The 12,821-nt window shown below is 38.4% G+C and overlaps 1 pseudogene; it reads left to right on the top strand.

The window, feature by feature from the left end:
- LOC102868597 overlaps positions 1–12,821 on the top strand; it is a 42,678-nt pseudogene that overhangs the window by 28,792 nt on the left and 1,065 nt on the right.

Below are 12,821 nucleotides of genomic sequence, written 5' to 3'. Positions count from 1 at the left end.
AAAAAAAAAAGATAATTTCAAGTTCTATTCTAAGGTACAATATTATGAATGATTAGATATTTTCCATATGCATACAAGGAAGATTTGTTAATGCATCTAAAACATTTTCACCAGCAGCTAAAGACAAAGAAGAGGAAATTGAAGATTTGTATCAAATTTTGCAGTTAACCATTGACTAAACACACAACAAAGATGTGTTCATGATAACTGATGAATGGAATGCAAAATTTGGAAATAATGAAGAAAGGCAGATAGTTGGAAAGCATGGGCTTGGTGACTGAAATGAGGATGGAAATACAATGATCAAATTTTGTACATCCAATGATTTATTTAACACAAATAAATTTTTTCTGAGGAAGAAAAAATATGAAAGCTTCATGAATTTGCGTGTCATCCTTGCGTAGGGGCCATGCTAATCTTTTCTGTATTATTCTAATTTTAGTATATGTGCTGTTGAAGTAGGCACCACAAGAACCTTTTTTAAAAAAACATAAACGTAAACTATATACAGAGACCTAACCAAATGGACTGCATAGCAGCCAGGTTTACTACAGGTGTGGAAGTGATCATTGGAGAAGCTCAACATCAGCAGTCAAAACCAGACCAGGTGCTGACTGTGGAACAGACCATCGATTACTCATGTGCAAGTTCCAATTGCAGCTGAAGAAAATGTAAACAAGCTCACTAGAACCAAAATATAGTACTAGGTAAATCCAAATATAGATCAAGTGAAATAAGTGATTCTCACTAAAACTTTTTAAAGGAAGCTCAGTGTATGTAAGCAAGTCTCCTCCAACACTTCAAGGAATCAGGCCTTTCCAGTCTTATACTCCTATTTTCAGTACTTGTCCTTCCTAAAGACAAGAAGAGCAAAAAGTACTACAAGTGGGCAATTTCCACGAACCAGGCTTGCTAACGGTACTTAACCCTGCTTTGTATTTTTCTGTCTACTGTTGACTAGAATTCACTCACGAGACCAAGTATAAATAGTTGACTATAAAAGGGAGGACAATTGTGACATCCAGCTCAAACCGAGTATTTGAAGATTAAATGAGATAATGTTTAAAAATTGTGTCAGACTATTTCTATGCCAGCTATTATTATTGTTGGAGCTTGTTGTGCTGTTGTTTGAAAATATCTGAAAGTAAGATATACAGTGATAATTAGTAGATAAGTTGTCTGTGTAGGGGGAGAAATGGGTCCCTAAACTGCTTCGCAAAGGCGAAGGTTTAACCATAACTCTTAGAGAAAATGCATCACCATCTTGAATTTAATCCCATATGTCCACAAACATTTCCTGTTTTACTGGTTTACTCTGGACTTTGCACTTGGGAGGCAAAGAAGAGATTTTGTTGATGAGTTTGTTCCTATAAACTATTTTGGTGCCCTTGTGAAGATCCTCTGGGCTACCACAAAGTATCTTTTTGGTCAAATAGGAAACTCCAAAATATTTTTGGTAGCTAGGAGTGCTTCACCTTTTACTTCATACTATGGCCACCTGCAGTATCTCACTTTATTTTTTTCCTTAGACACACACACACACACACACACACACACACACACGTCTTAAAAGGCTATCTAGTGAGACTCATTCTCTTGATGTCTATTGTGTTGCAGGTACAATGAATGATGTTATGCCTTTTAAGTTGTCTGAGCAGTATAAATGATCTCTTACCATCAATGTAATTGTATCTCAGGTAAACCTACATATAAATGAGAATAACCCTTTGGCCAAATGGGAAGCGAGGGGTTGTATTAACTTGTGAATTCGTTTATTTTGTGTTATGGTTCAAGGAAGAAATCTAGAAAATAAGAAACCTATGAAACAATTTAGATTGCATATGATCCAAAACTATTTTAAAGCTGCAGATATTCAACAGTCAGGTCAGTTTGGATGGTATGCTGTGACTGGCATATCAAAACTTAATCTTAATTAAAGCCTTAGAACGATTAAGCAGTGCAGAGGAGGAAGTAAAACAAGGGAATAAGCCATCTTCCTAAGAATCAAATAATTTTTCAAATACATTTTTTTTTGTCTAACTATCTGTACATGTAAATGCAAACGAGTTAAGGTTATGACAATTCGAGAGTAAGATTGTACATTTCCAAAATGAATATGAGAAAATCTGGCTTGAGTCCAGAAATAGGGAAATATTTATTGTGCAGTTTCATCTTCCTCTTTTATAATTAATTCACAATTAGACATGTAATTATAATTCAGATACAGGCAAAATGCTTTCAATGGTTTTAGCCATTGATAGATTTGTAAACAAAAGCAGCTGGACTGGAATTTCTTCAAGGAAATATTTACAAGCCAACAGTTTATCAAACTGAAAGTTGGCTGATAAATCTGCACGTGGGCATTATGTTAATGACAGTGCAACAATGATTCATTCAGTGCCTCCTCATTCTTTCACAAGGAACCAGATGCAAAAGAACACAATTTGGCTGTAGAAGGGGTAAAGGTCTCTGTGCTTTTAATTTCTTACCACCTCTCTGAAGAAATCATTCTTGATTGGACTATTATCTTTAATTTCTTGTTCTTTTTACTAAAGGAATTCTTTAAAAGGTTTTAAAGAAAGTAAGACAGACACAAACCAAAGGACTTGAGGATTCTAGAGTTGCAGAAAATAAACAAGAATTTTAAATATTCACTGAGATATTACTGTATAGGATAACTCCAGAGGTTGGAAAAAAGCTGAACCAAAATATAGTTTTATATTCCAACATTTAAAATAGGGGAAGAATAACAGTAATATTGAGTTAAGAAGACAATTTTAAAATAGTACACCTTGGAAGTGTTAAAGGAAAACAACAATTTCACATATTAAGAATGTTTCAAGCAGCAAACAATTTGACTGAAAACAGTTCGGTTGTAGAGATACTTGTATAGGTGACAAACTGCTCACATGTGATTTAACTGCTCAGAGATGTCATTAGAGATGAGAATTTTCTGTCTCTTTGCTTTGCCATGCTAATGGTTGTATTATTGAGCCAATAATGCATCCCTCTGACTACTGTGCTGCCAGAATTCTGTTCAAAAAGAAGTCCAAAAGGAGCTCTGGTGGCCTATAGAGGAGATGAGCTGGCAACCCAAAGTCCCTCAGTTTGAATCCACCAGCTGCTCCTGGGAGAAAGGGTAATCTCCTCCCTTGAGATTAATGCCTCTCAAAACCCACTGAAGAGTCAACTATGGGCCAGCTCGAGCTCACCAGTATACAGCACACAACATGGATTTGTACTGCCAGAATGCCCTGAAAAAAGAAGTACAGGGTATTTCTCCTTATATTTCAAAGAAGTCACAATTCCGTTCACTGCCATTCAGTCAATTGCAATTCATAGTGACCCTCCATTATGTTTCTGAGGATGTAATCTTAACAGCAAGAGAAAAATTATCTTTCTCCTGGAGAGTGTCTAGTGGATTCAAACCACTGACCTTTTCTTTAGCAGAGCAACACAGAACAGACTGTGTGTGATACCAGAGTTCCTTTGAATGTGCTACAGGAAGTACATTTGTCCTTCCATCTCATTGGTCAGAAGCTGTCCTACCAGTGCCTTTGAACTACTGTTTGACAAGACAGTTGCATTTCTGAAATTTATTGTTACCCCTTAATTCTCCCAATTATTGTATGTAACTGAAAGGGCAATTCCCCCCACACACACATAAATAAGAGATTTCTGATCATCTTAACAGTTTCTCGAAGCAGGAAATGAGAAGCTGTATGCCTGCTTGGTAGCCAATGAACAGTGTCTGTTTCACAGTAAATATGCATCTAAAGTAATTATCCACAGACAATGATTCTTCTAACAAGATAAAAAATATCAGTGATTTCTAAGAGGTGTATTTCAAGCCTTGAAAAAATACTATGCATATTTAATTTCAAAGCTCAAGCATTAACCAAAGTGTGGTAATTTCGTGTCATCAGCTTCAAATAAATCAATGACAGTAGTAATTAGAGATGGTGTGAATCATTCATTTTCTCTGTGAATTGTTCATTGTTGTAATTCAATAGAGAAAAAAATAAGAAACAACAATAATAATAACTTTTTATTAGTCATGCTAAAGTAGCAAACCAGTGGCATGGATAATTGAAAATAGTGGATTATATGCATAATGATGAACTACTTAGGTTATTGCCATATCAGGAATCTTTTTTCATTCCCAAGGCATATTATCACCTAGTCATTTGAAGAAGTAATAACTAAACATCTTGGTGTAAAGCTTAGCTTCAGAAAAAAAATTCTCATATTTGAAAAAACAATGTGAGCATAAAACTTACTGTAAATGTAAAAGCAAATGCTAATTATGAAAATATATCTTTATTGAGTAGTGTCATTGTTGAAATGATTTTAAAGAATTTTTGAGAAACTTTGAATCATAGACACAAACCTATATGCTATCTGTTTTAATGTAGAGTGCCATTTTACAGCTTTCTTTTTGTGGGATTGGGATCCAGTTTCATAAAAATTCAGGATACTTTTTCCAAATATGTTTTCTCATAGAGTTATGAGAGGTCCAGTCCTTTCTTAAACAGTCTCCTAAACTTCAGGATTTTAAGTAGAAAATATAGATGTACTAATACAAAGGTGGGTGACTTTTAGTTCGTGGGCCTCAGGCCAGTCTTTAATTGTTTTTGTTCAGACATTCCTCTAGGTCGTATAACCCTGGTGTACAAGCTGCCTCGGTCGCTTGTGGTTGCTGTGAGGCTGAACACTGTGATACGGATGTGTCAAATGCGTTAATGGTTTGCTACCCAATGTGGACTGAGAGTGGGGTGGAGCTCCCTGATTGAACAAGTGTGGAAGGAAGAGTGGTGTCCACTTCCATAATAGCTTGCCTCCGGAAACCCTATGAACTTGGAGAGAAGATGAAAGGCACCCAAGCGTCAAGGACACTCCTTCCTAGGGTCGCTATAAGTTGCCTGCGACTCGCCGGCACTTAACAACAACAACAATACTGAGTACTTCATTGCTATTACTATAATTATAGTTTATGTAACTTCTCTTAGGTGCAATATATGCAGCTGAAGTGTTGATATCATTCATGTGGACTTAAATCCCTTTAGCAGATGGCATATAAATCTTTTGGCTTTGGTAGCTTTGTTGAGTTCATGTGCTAAGTATAACTATTCTTTCCTAGACCAGCTAATGTGTTGTGTTGTGTCCTTTTGAGTCAAAATCAACTCATAGCTGACCCTCCATCAGGTTTTCAGTGGCAGTATATGCCATGAGAGGAGATTGCCCATATTTCTCCCATAGATTAGCTGGTAGATTTGAACCATGTGCCCTTGAGTTGGCAGCACAGCTCCTTACCACTAAGCCAGAGTTCTAGATAATGCAGTCTATCTTAGATTTTTATATATATTATATACTTTAATGGGTAGGAACTATCATCTCAGTTATCTATCTTGATCACTTAATCTAAAAGACATTAAGTCTGTGTATGCTGTAAATTGCTTCCATCTGTGTGCTAAGTAGAACTCAGTGATAGACTTTATTCTCCTATTATATTGTTGTTGTTGTTATGTACTGTCGAGTCGCTTGCAACTCATAGTGACCCTGTCTACAACAGCCCTAAACTCTGCTCTGTCCTGTGCCAATCGCACTGTCTCTGACACTCCCATCCTAATTACCCCAGTCACTGAAACAGTCCACCTCATAGAGGGCCTTCCCCTCCTGCGCTGTCCCTCCACCCTCCAAGCATAATATCCTTCTCCAAGGACCTGTCTCTCCTTACAACATGTCCAAAATATGTTAGACAGAGCCTCAGAATCCTTGTCTCCAAGGAGCCACCTTTCCTCGATGAATCTGTTTGACTGATCAATGGGAGAGAGATGTGAAGAGAGTGGGTAGAAGTGGATGGGTATCCTGGTGGATGGTGGAGCAGGGAAATAAGTGGGTAAAGACCTGTGTGCCAAAGGCAGGGGCAACGCTGATACTAATGGGTAACTCCACAATAAGGGAGATATCTCATATTATACTCTCTGAAAAAGAAACGAAATTGATATTTTAATAAATATATTTTTAAAAACCTGAAAAGTAGAAATGACCACACTAATGTTATGTTGTTGTTGTTGTTAAGTGCCATTGAGTCACCTACGACTCATAGCAACCCTATGTGCAATAGCTCTGAACCCTGACCTATCCTGAACTATTGTCACTGACTCACCTAATCCCATTGCTTAAGTAACTGTGTCAATCCATTTTTTCTAGGGTCTTCCTCTTCTGTGCTGCCCCTCCACTCTTCCGAACATGATGTCCCTCTCCAAGGACTGATTCCTTCTGGCCACATAAGTGAGAAAAAGCTTTAAAGTCCTTGCCTCCAGGGAGAAATTTGCTTTTACCCTAAGATAGACCTATTTGTTCTCCAGGTGTTTTATGGTATGTTCAATTCTCTTCTCTAACACCACAACTCAAAGGTATCAATTCTTCTGTGATCCTTAGGCATTGTCGAGTTCTGTAATGCATAACATCAGAATTACTAATGTTTTATACAATTAAAATATGCAAAAATGGGCTCTGTTATTTTTCTCATAATCATATCAGGTGGGCTTTTGTTGCCTTGAGATGGATAATGAGACAAGTTTGTGTGAAGGCAGTAGTACCTATTTACTATGTATGTTATGAATTGACACAGGTGTGTAGGAGATAGTGATACTGGATCAGGATAGGGCAGAGTTCAGAACTGTTGTACCTAGGGTTGTTGTGAGTTTCAAGTAACTTGATGGCACATAACAACAACAATAACGTGATAAGTAAAATCTGAAAACTAAAGCACTTACTTATTTTTATAATCTAGACTCCACTTTATACAGTTTAGTAGGTAAAATGGAATTGAAGAAATAGTGTGATAATTTAAATTCTCAGTAAAAAAAATCCTTGAAGATCACATCATACAATCCTGTGAAATGAAAGAGAAATTAAAAGGGGATAGAGATTTTTACAACCTGGTACAAAAAAGGAAAGATACGGAAAAACACACACGTTTAAAGAGGGTAACTTCACACAGCCTCACAAATGCCAGAAGAAAGGCTTCTTAAAATGTCCCTTGGCACCAATGTTCTTATTTGCCAGAGGGCAATTTGCTGTGACCAAATGCTTTCTGATTTCTGTAAATCCACATGGCCAACAATTCATGCAAAGTTTAAAAGAAAAGGATTAGGAAGAAAATGACTTTGAACTGATCAAGAAATAAACTAGTTCAAACATTCAATTTTTTGTTTTGTCCCTGAGGAAGAAGCAAAACATATTCTGTTGGGAAGACTCCATCTTATGAAAGAAAATACTGAATCTAGGAAATAATTGTTTTATGACTATAAGGAAATAACTAGATCGTTTTGACACAGACTAATTTTTGTTTAAAGTATACAATTATTTCACATTTCAGAGCATATGAAAGGGTTATAATCTGGTAAAATACATCATAAAGATGAAATTAATCATGAAATGCTTCATTTACCATTGAAGCTGAATATCTTTTGGGATTATCCTGTTTTGAGTTGTTTCTGCCTTTTAAGATTCTCAGCAGTTCACTGAGTATTATATAAAAAGACACAGCAAACTCGATAATGACTCACCCTCACTGTCCCTACCAAACTCAATCCCATCATTGTAGTCTTTCTGCCAATTCGTCACTTTTAATGTCTTCCTTTCACTACTTTTCCCAGCATTGTTGTATACAGGCAAGTCTTTAGGTACCCATAGCTGACCCTACTTCTGTTTTCAGAGGCAGTTAATTGCATGGGAGGAAATTGCTCATCCTTCTCCCGCAAAGCAGGTGGTGGATATGAACCATAAGCCATTGGGAAAACAGTGCAATTTCTTACCACTAAGCCACCAGAGCTTCTGGCATAGTGGTTTGTTTTTACCCCCTCAAGACCTTGTGCCTCTTGACAATATGCTCAATTATGTGAGACAAAGTCTCACCATATTTACCCCTAAAAGCATCTGCTTGTATTTTCTCAAAGAAAGATTTGCTTGTTTGTTTAGCAGTCCATTCTATGTCCATAGTTTTAATCAACACCACAAATTCAAAGGTCTCATCAGCGTTTCTTAAGCTGAAGAAACTGAAAAACAAAGTCAAGCTGTAAGTTGAAATTCTTAAAGATGCTATTAGCAAATTATTGAATGATCCAAGAAGCATCAAAAGAAGATGGAAGGAACAGTCACTGTATCAAAAATAGTCGGTTGACTGAAACTTTGCAGAAAGTAGCATATGAAAAAGAACAAGAAATAGTAAAGGAGCAAATTCAAGCTGCTCTGAAGGAATTAGCAAAAAAAACCAAAAAAACAATAATGCCCACGAATTGAAAAAAATACCAAGCGACATATTTCAACAATAACAAAAAAATGATACAATTCTGGACATGCTCATCAGTTTGTGCCAAGAAAACTGGAAGATGACTACCTGGTCAACTGACTAGAAGAGATCCATATTTATTCCTATTCCCAAAAGAGGCAATCCAGCAGAATAGGAAAATTATTGAACAAGATAGTTAATACTGCAATAATGAAAAATCTTGCTGAAGATTATAAAAATATGACTGGAACAGTACATTGACAGAGAACTTCCAGAAATAAAAGCTGGGTTTAAAAGAGGTTGTGGCACTGTGAATATCATTGCTGATGTCAGATCATGGCCATGGCTGAAAGCAGAGAGTGCATAAAGGATGTGTATTTGTATTTTATCAACTATGCAAAGGTGTTTCATTTTGTGGATGACAACAAATTGTGACTATATTGTAAATATTGAGAATAATGGAAATCCCAGAACACCTGATTGTGCCCATGTGAAACCTATACCAAATCAGAAAGCTGTTGTATGAACAGAGCAAGAGAACAGTACATGACACAAAATTAAGAAAGGAATGCGTCCCTTTCTCTATACCTTTTCAATCTATTTGCAAAATAGACCATTTAAGAGGCTGGACTATATGATGAAGAATGTGGCATTAGGATTGGAAGAAAATTTATTAACAAGCAGATGTCACAACTTTGCTCAGTGAAATGGAGAACTTCAATTCAGATTGCATCTCAAGATCAAAAAAGCAAAATTAAGCACCACCAGATCAATAGGCAATACCATGATCAATGGAGGAAAGATGAGGTTAATGATTTCATCTTGCTTTCATCCACAAATAACACTCTTGGAACCAGCAGTCAGGAAATCAAGATAGGTTATATTGGGGAAATCTGCTGTCAAGGACCTCTCTAGAATTATAAAGAGCAGTGATGTTAGTTAAGAGACTAAGGTGCACCTGATCCAGCTCATGGTCTTCTCAATTACTTGCTGTACATCAGAATGATAAAAGAAATATTGATGCCTTTGAGTTGTCATACTGGAAAATAGTGTTGAACATACCATGGACAGCCAAGAGAAAAAAAGCTCTGTACTTGAGAGCATAAAATCAGCTTTCTTCTTGGAGGCAAAGATTTTGAAGCTCAATCTTACATAATTTGGGCATGTTGCCAGGAGGGACTTGGGTAAGGACATGATTTGGAAGGGTCAGGGTCAGCACAGGAAAGGAAGATCTTAAATAAGATGGATTGACACAGTGATTGTGGCAATGGGCTCAAGTGTGTCAGAGATTGTAAGGTTGGGTCAAGATAGGATAAGGTTCAGTTCAATTGTTCACTAGGTCACTATTAATCAAAGTCAACTTGACGGCATGTACAAACAACAACATGCCTTCTTTTATTTGTGTGGGACTGTATTTATAAATATACACATGTATATATACACACAGCTGAGAGATTATTCACAGCTTTAGTTTTCTTGGCTCCACAGTCAACACTCTTGGCACAAGCAGCCAGGAAATTCAAAGATGTATTGTGATTGGAAAGTGTGCTGTTAGGGATCTCGCCAAAGTACTGAAGAGCAATGGTGTCACTCTGGGGACTAAGGTGTGCCTGATACAGGCCATGGTCTTTGAGATCAGTTGCTATGCATCAGAGAGTTGGACAATGACTAGGGAGGATAGAAGGAAAATTGATGCCTTTGAGCTATGGTATTGGAAAAGAGTATTGACTGTACCATGGACTGCTACGACAACAAACAGGTTTGTCCTGGAGAGAGTTAAACCAGGTTACTCCTTGGAGGCAAGGATTCTGAAGCTTCATCCGACATACTTTGGACATGTTGCAAGGAGGGACTAGTCCTTGGAGAGGGACGTCATGCTTGGGTGGGTGGAGGGACAGCATAGGAGGGGAAGACCCTCAGTGACTGGCATAATCAGAATGGGTGTGTCAGAGACAGTGCGATTGGCACAGGACAGAGCAGGGTTTAGAGTTGTTGTGCACAGGGTCGCTATGAGTTGCAAGCAATTTGATGGCACTTAACAACAGCAACATATATACACACAAAGATATGTATTTGTGTGTGTGTGTGTGTATATATATATATATATGGAGAGAGAGAAAGAGAGAGACCTCTGACACCTTAGTCTAAAGACTTTTGCTGTCAACTCAAAGGCAGGTTGTTCAAATCTATCAGCGTCTTTGCAGGAGAAAGATATGCAATATCCTCTCATGATTTACTGCCTCTGAAAGGCAGATATGACAAGACACAATAACAACAGTACATAAGCCATATAGATAGGTAATATGTATCTATTGTCTATCAAAAGATATCCTCTTGATCTCATAAGAGATAATAATTTAACTCAATTACATTGCATACTGCATTTCAAATATTTCTTTATTCATTTCCACAGTATGTACATAATAAAATTTTTGTTAAATTGATGCTTAGTCTTATTCTTATAAATCAAGGTTATAAACAAACAGATTCATCCTAGAGAGGGTTAAAGCAGGCTGCTCCTTGGAGGTAAGGATTCTGGGGCTTCGCCTGACATACTTTGGACATGTTGTAAGGAGAGACAGGTCTTTAGAGAGGGAGATCATGCTGGGCAGAGTGGAGGGACAGCACAGGAGGGGAAGACCCTCTATGAGGTGGATTGATTCAGTGACTGGGGTAATCGGGATGGGTGTGTCAGAGGCAATGAGATTAGCACAGGATAGAGCAGGGTTTAGGGCTGTTGTACATAGGGTCGCTATCAGTCGCAAAGGACTCAAAGGCACACAACAACAACAAGACTATTACTTATCGGTTGTGGATTGGTAGATAGCTAAGTCCCTTGTGAATGGGCTAACATGCCCCATTTGCATATTCCCACCCATCTATGTGGCAAAGTAAAACAAAACAATGGCTAAAATAAGTCATATTGAAAGATGAACTCCACAGATAATCTTTTCATAATTAAATATGAGCTCTTAAAACAAGTTGGAAACTCTGAGCCTAGCAAGGACTTGAGGACTGGTGGACCTTATCATAGGGTAAATGTGGGAAGACTGCATTAATGCACTAGAGGACTTTCATACTGCTATACTTGTAGGCATTTTCTCTTGGTATACAAACTTTCATAATGTGGAATATTTTAATGTCTTGCCTGTAGTCTCTAAATTTTTAAGTATTTTGAGGAAAGAAAATTAGGCAACACTATTTTTACTTAGAAGATTATTACGTCCTTTGCCCTTAGCTGTGTTTTCTGTTCAATTTTAATATATTCAACATTATTCATCCACAGAATAATTAAAAGTCATCAGTTCTTTGCTTTCCCCTATTGATTGTCCAGCTCTCACTTAAATATAAGGTCATTAAAGTTAAGTGAAGATGCACTTTATTCCTGAATCTGTCTTTGTTAATCATTAGTACATTAAGAACATTCTTTGCGATCTTGTGGCACCAGCCTGGATGCAATGAGCGTCTTCTTGGTGGTAGGGGACAGGTTGGCGACTGCACTGGGCCTGGCCTGGCCTGCCGCTCAGCTCCGTGGTGGCCACGGAGGCGCTCCCTGCCCGCCTCTTCTCGCTGCTGCTGCTCAGCGCTTTGGCTCCAGCAATGAATGGCACCTCCTTGGAAGTACCACCGCTGGTCAACCAGGCCCTGAAGCCCACAGTGGATCTGAGCAGCCACCAGACCAAAGTTACCACCGAAGTAGTCCTGGCTAACCCAAGGGCAGCTCCACATCCCACACCACCTCCTCCCTGCTGGCTCTGGAGCCCGAACTCGAGGCCCATCTGGCCCGCTTCAGGCTGCAGGTAAAAGGAGAAGATGAGGAAGAGAACAATTTGGAAATACGAGAAACCAAAACTAAAGGTAAAAGTGGGAAATTCTTCGTGGTCAATCTCCCGTTTGCTCTTGATCCTGGGGCCAAAATTTCCGTCATCGCTGAAACAGTCTATACTCATGTCCTTCAGCCTTATCCAACACAGATCATTCAGAGAAACAGTAGTGTTTGAGGGGAACCATTATTTCTACTCTCCCTATCCAACAAAGATACAAACTGTGAGTGTGAAACTTGCCTCTCCCAAGGTGGATAGCTACAGCAATCTGGAGAATCCCACAAGCTCTGAAGACCTCCTGGATTATAGACCATTCAAAGACAGCCCAGCCTATAGTGAGGATGCTTTGAAAGGGCACTACAAGAACAATTGTCCTTTCTTGACCATCACCAGCATGACACGTGTCATGGAAGTTTCTCACTGGGGTAACATTGCTGTAGAAGAAACTGTGGTTTTGAAGCACACAGGTGCTGTGCTCGCAGGGCCTTTTTCACACTATGATTACCAGTGACAGCCACATAGTGGGATATCCTCCATCTGCTCATTTAAGACCATCCTCCCTGACACTGCCCCTGATGTTTATCACCTTATCACCGAGATGAGATCTGAGATCAGCAATATTTCCACCAGCCACCTCCTCATTTTAAAAAACCTGTGGCAATGGAAATCCGACCTTGCTTCCATCTGCTTGGTGGCTG

Source organism: Elephantulus edwardii, unplaced genomic scaffold (assembly GCF_000299155.1).
Source record: "Elephantulus edwardii isolate Elephantulus edwardi_28Jun2011 unplaced genomic scaffold, EleEdw1.0 scaffold00023, whole genome shotgun sequence".
Taxonomy (NCBI): Eukaryota; Metazoa; Chordata; class Mammalia; order Macroscelidea; family Macroscelididae; genus Elephantulus; species Elephantulus edwardii.
Note: the sequence above shows the minus strand (reverse complement) of the source record. Positions and strands in the feature narration are given on the sequence as shown.